Below are 6,362 nucleotides of genomic sequence, written 5' to 3' on the forward strand. Positions count from 1 at the left end.
CAGATCGAAGTGGTGGTCAACCTCGGCAGCTTTTCTTGATATCCGCACCATAGGCGAACCATTGGATATACAGGAGTGTTACAACGTCCGTGGGCGTCAGTTACCTACCCGTCTTGCTGACAAACAGGTAGGGATAGTTTATGGGAGTTCGTGGATTTCTAAATACGGTACTAAATCGTAGCAGACAATTGTATACACAGCGGGTCACCGCCACCAGGCAAGCCTTAGACTTGACCTTTTGTTTAGCAACCCGCATGATGTGCAACCCTTTGATCTCCCTTGGGCCCGCCAGTTCTTCGAGGCGCAAATTGCACTGTTCGCCAGCCCTTTTGGCATTGAAGAAGATCTCCAATAGCAGGTGGCTTTGAACCCTGTTATAGAATTCTGTGTTATACGGTCTCCGTCGTGCCAAAACATCCACGATCACCCTAGCTGTCTGACTACTGAAGTAGCCATGGACTTCCTCCACAGCGGGGTTTATCTTCCTCGCCCACAGAACGTGGACTATCTTCGGGAGTAGTTTGTCTCCTAATTATGGACACGGTAAGCTTAACCTGGTGGATGTAGGAGGCTATCTGCAAGAAGTTTTCTACCAGCGATGCTCGGTCTGGTCTTCTGACGGCTATGTCCGCAAAACCGACCTGGATCCTCCCTCCCGGTCGATCACCCGAAGTATCTTCCGGGACGGCACAGTCCACCATGTTGGGACTTCATCAGCCAGTTCACATCCGAGTCGGTCAAGGGTACTGTCTCGAGATGAAGCGAAATGTCGGACATAAGAATGCCTGTTGAGTCCTGCTCCATAACCACGTCTTCCACATCGGCCTCGGCTGCACACTCAGATCCATCCCTGCTCAATGGCCGTAAGCGCCGATCATAGGCCTACATTTTGCAGCCCTTCACCGGCAGTCGTGACATCTAAATATGAGTGAAATATTCTCGAGCGGTACGTTAAACAATATTCAATCGACATCCTCAGGCACATCTTCCAGATGATCGGAGTCCTGGCAATGGCACTCCTGTCCGGTGCATCTTCTTCGTCAGAAATAAATCTGGCGTGGTCTTTGACCTCTCCAGATGATTGGGCGGTTCGTAGGGACCACATTTCCTTACCCATTGAGGGAAAGAAGACTTTTTCCAATAGCGGCTGCTCTACTATGACATCGTCATGGTAGGGAGTTGGTACCGTCGCATTAAACTATTGCAGCACTCGAGTAAAGTACGGCGCCTCAAGACCGAGGCACGGCCGGCTGGCCCTCAGCTCCGCCTTTCGCAGAGCAGCCACAGCCACGCGATGTACATCGGGCTTTCCGGTAGCGATGCCTATGGCGTAACCATGCCAGCGATGGTACTCGAGCGTTTCCTCGTCCGGTTGATCCTGATGCCATGATAGTGATTGCATCTTCCCGTCGATCTCGAATATTGCCATATTCAGTTCCTTTTCTTAAACACAATGACCATTTATCTGGGCGATTGAAGTAATGATCTGACAGATACTTAAAGCGTTACAATAGTCTTCTGCACATCATCTGAAATTGATTATGAACATTTCTAACCGAAGACCTTTAAATATGCCAGACACATAAAAAGTTCTGAAGATTACTGCCATATACTCATGTGCAGCATTCTATTCTGTATTGTCATCGTCAGTCATGAGAACATAGACTTTGGTTTCAGGAGAGAGAACCTTAACTGAAGACAAAAGGAGATTCATTACTGTTTCATACTACACATTTCCGAAATTCATTAGCTACCATAAGTGTCACAAGCTTAAACGAATAGCCGTTGTGTGAGTGGAATCCATGCATAAAATTCTGCTTGCAGATTTCTTATACATTTCCAGTGGTTGCTTTGTTATGATGGCCAAATTGAAATCTTTGTTGACCCTTTTGAAAGGATCTTCCTTTCCCTGTTGTTTAAATAATAAAACTGAATTCAAGGATTCCTGACAAGCATCATTGCTGTCTTGAATAACTGTTGGATCCGCTAATTTTATTAAACCATGGAGAGATTTTCTATCTATGAGATGATAACATTTTTAAATCATCTAAATTATCCCTGCTATTCCTGTCACTAGAAGTGTTCTCGAACTCTGTCCTTGATATTCGTAAATGGAATTTTGCGCTGAATTTTGAGCGCAAGCATATTCAGACTATAATTTTAAGCTATCAGGAATAGGTAAGTATTGTTCAAATGACAAGGAATGAATATGGGATTTTACATACTTAGCTGTAACCTTCCAATCGCGTCTTTCACAGATAGATAGCCGTGTAGGACACAATCTGCTAATTCGACAATGACATTTTGTTTTTCTTGGATGTCTTGACCTGCACTCCCTTTGGTTGGTGAAATATTACCGGTTCATTACGATGACATACTAATGAATACATGTTTTCTCCTTTCTTGTTAATTTGGGGACGAACCCTCCGCACAAACCTTGTATTAGATGACAATTCCTCCTTACTGCGAAAATCTGAAAACCGATTTAAATTGGTAAAACTATGATACTCTATTCTTATATCAGCATTATGTTTATTGATAATATGTTCCAGAAGTTGGTCTACTCTTGGCATGCAGTTGTCACGCATGTCTGAAGCTTATTCTTGGAGTTGCTTGAATAAGATCCGCACTTTTCTGAATGGAATTTATTTATATGTCTCTTTAAATTAGTTCCCGATGTAAGAAATATTTTACATTTTGGCCACAGCAATGTATTCCTTCCCCCAGTCTGCATATTTATGTTGTCCTCAGACTTCACATACTGGTATGAGTGCAGTGTAGATATTGCCGTAGGTGATTTCTTCATAATTTTTTTTACATATCAACAGGCCTTGAAAAATTTGTATGCAATAACCGTCAATTCTTACAGAATCTGATCTTGTTAGGTCTCCAGGTTTTTTCTCTGTTACAGATTCATAATGACCTCCACCTGTTGAGGTTTTCCACCATCAGAAACTGTATTTTCATTAGTATTGACTGGATTGTCAAGTGCGTCACTGCCAAACGTTATCAGTATGTTTATATTTAAAGCCATTGGCAAAGATAAACAAGCCAGATTTCGGAGTTAAAGATTGATATTCTGATGACCATCAAGGGAGAAACTAATTGCCGGAATACAGTTACTATCTCCTATTATGGGTTTCTCTGTAGACCGAATGATGTAAAATGTCTACTTTGTTCCTCAATATCCAAGTCAACATTGATACTTTCCTTTATATTTAGGGGGCCGAGTGAAAGAGCATCGAGCTCACGATCACACGGCCTCTCACCTCTGGTCGGCGCGGGTTCGAATCTCGCTCGCGCTGGTAAGTGAGAAAGTTTACTTGCGGAAGGTGTGTGGTATTCCCATTGTATATGGGTTCTCTCTTCCACCAATAAAAACTGGGCGCCACCAGATAACTGAACAATTGCTGAGTGTGGCGGAAAACGGCAACCAAGGTAGCAATATATATATATATATATAAACATCAATAGTAATACATTAATAAATGTTAGTATTTTTTAAATACCCCATAATGTAACCATTGCTTACATCCATTTCTTGGTGTGACATTATATGCTGCTGTTGTATTTTAGATACAAAACCTCTTCAGTTCACTACCAGGGATTGGAATTTGTGTTTTGTTTGTTTGATATTCGTAGGATTGGTTAACTATATATCGTTAACCGATTGGTGACTGTATTATCTGCCATAATACTATCCATTTCATTGCGATCCAGCCTCACCCTCCAACACCTCCCAAATGCACCAACATAGTGAAGTTGAAGTGTGTTGTAGTAACATTCCATATGCTCCGTATGGGACGTATGGGTTGTCCCATGGTTTAAAAATAAATAAATATAAATAAATAAGGACCATCGTGTACCAACACGTCTGATGACTGCGGTACTGTCTTTTGATGGCCGGACACATACATGTGATGGTCGTATGTCATAAATTATAATGAAATAAAGAAGTAACTTATATTTATAAAAACTAAATAAAAAGTAAAAATTAATGAAATAAATTATAATTTTTATTTATATAATAATTTTAATAATAATTTTATTTAATTTGTTCAATAAATTAAAAAAAAAAATTTCAATAAGTAAATTAAGATTAAATAATTAAAGTATTTTTTATTTATAATAAATTATATTTTTATTTATATATATAATAATTTTAATAATGATTTTTATTTAATTTATTCCTTAAGTATATTAAAATTTAAAAAAATATAATAAGTAAATATAAAATTAAATATTTAAAATATTTGTTATTTATTTGGATTCTAATAGGAGGTAATAATTAGTAATCGCACGAGTCTCAAATCCCTTCTAAGTAATGGATAAATACACTTTCTGAACAAGTAAAGCATTCATGATCTGTCCCTGAATCCATACTGCAACTCGGCATGACCAAGCTCAGTGTGTACACCTGAAAAAATGATGAGTGAGTGGAAGATTCTCGAGAGTTCCTCTTCGTTAAACAATACATAACCAATCAATCAATCGTATGAAATATATACTAAGCATAAAAAAGTGCATATATGATAAATAGAAAATTTAATGCCAAAATCCATATATGTCATATCAGCCCTCGGGGCCCCATATCAACAATATAGCCTAGTCAAATTAAGCAAATAAATGAGGCAACATTGAAGAAATTGCAACACAAATCATTTTAAGTAAATTTTATTCTTGATCATGTATATTTTCATGTCTGAAAACCTGAACTACAAAATCTTTGCACAAATCATGATTTTGGGGTAAAAAGTATGATTTCGTTTAAAAAATCGGAAAATGATCATCATTGAGTCATGATGAGCGAAATAATATTTCTGAACGTTATTATTCATCAATGATAATGTGAATATTAATGTCTAAAGAGATGAAAATAGTATTCCATGTCCAAGCATCATTTTTGGGCCAAAATTGAATTTTTGTATGCACAAAAAGTCACCAAAAACTGGAAACTCTCAATCATTTACTTAAAGAGAGTCAACTATATTTCTGAACAAAATGGTTTATCATTCTGAAATGTAAATTTTGATATTACAGATCATGAAAAGTTAAATCTTTGCACAAAATATCATTTGGGACAATTAAATATGATTTTGTTGAAATATCACAGAAAATCGTGTGATCGCATGCGATGTTGATTTTTATTGGATGAAATCGTATTTCTCAACGATACTACTTTCAATTTGCATCACAACAATTCATTTTGCATACATAGACGAGAGAAATTGTAGCAGTTATTGTCGATTTACCATTTACATGTGTTTTAAATAAAATAAGCAAATATATTTGGTATCAAAATTCCCAATACCATATAATCGAGAGGTTGTGTCACAACCCGATATGGCGTGAACAAATGGCAAATGTTTGCATGTAGTTGGACCAAGCACCTTTGCGGTTCTGTTTATATTCCATATTCTACAGGTTTTACCACTTGTTTGCTTTGCTGACTGAAAAATAATGTCTTTGTAATGATCACGCAAATGATGACAAAGAAGAACTAGGATGTCAGTATCCTCTCCTATAACAACTGTTATTCTGCTTTCTGCACAGGCGAGGGCAGTTTTCGCTATGAGAAGATCAGCATCGTCATCAGCTTGAAGTACCTCAATGCCTTCATTTTGCATTTTTGAGTCTAGTAGATTGATGAATTTCTGTTTGTTCCTATTATTGACAAGAAAAAGTTCTTTCTTCATCTTGCATGGCATGGTCTCCGTGAATAAAACATCAGTTGTTTTATGTCCTTTGGATCTCCGCATGTGTGTAACATCTTTCATTGTTAGACAATCTGGATATCCATCAAAAACTACAATTGCTTCTGGATAAGTCCTCTTTACATGGTCAATGTAGATTGAACATAATTTTGAAAATGTTGTCCCCACCTCCCATGGAATTCTTTGTAAAAGCGATCCACCATCCAAGACGTACTGGGCATCCTGTTCCATTTGACCGTCAGCCAGACACTTATCGTCCCAGATGACGTCAGCCAACACAGTTTTAGAAGCTTCACGTGGAAAGTCATTGTTGTCAAACATGGAAGGTGGTATACTCGATAGCTCAAATTTGAACAACTCTGAATTGTCTGTAAAATGTCCATCCCCAGCTATCACTAGACGCTGAAACATGAGCTGTGGGTCTATTTGAATGCATGGAGTATCAGTATATTCTTTGTTGGCTATTTTGGAATTTTCGCTTAAAGGAATATTCCGTCACAAGCTTGTTTGACATATCCTGTATTATATTCAGGCCAACTTCTCTAGCTTTGTCAGCATTAACATGCTCATCAGCAGTTACACCAGTCTCAATGTTGCGGAGGCAAAGATTGTCAAGAGTAAAAGGATCGTGGTCTCTAAGATAGTCTA

The 6,362-nt window shown here is 38.1% G+C and overlaps 1 pseudogene; it reads right to left on the reverse strand.

The window, feature by feature from the left end:
- Positions 1-2,152: 2,152 nt before the first annotated feature.
- LOC125663129 (uncharacterized) lies at positions 2,153-2,806 on the reverse strand (annotated as a pseudogene).
- Between the last annotated feature and the right edge of the window lie 3,556 nt (positions 2,807-6,362).

Source organism: Ostrea edulis, chromosome 8, assembly GCF_947568905.1.
Source record: "Ostrea edulis chromosome 8, xbOstEdul1.1, whole genome shotgun sequence".
Classification (NCBI taxonomy): Eukaryota; Metazoa; Mollusca; class Bivalvia; order Ostreida; family Ostreidae; genus Ostrea; species Ostrea edulis.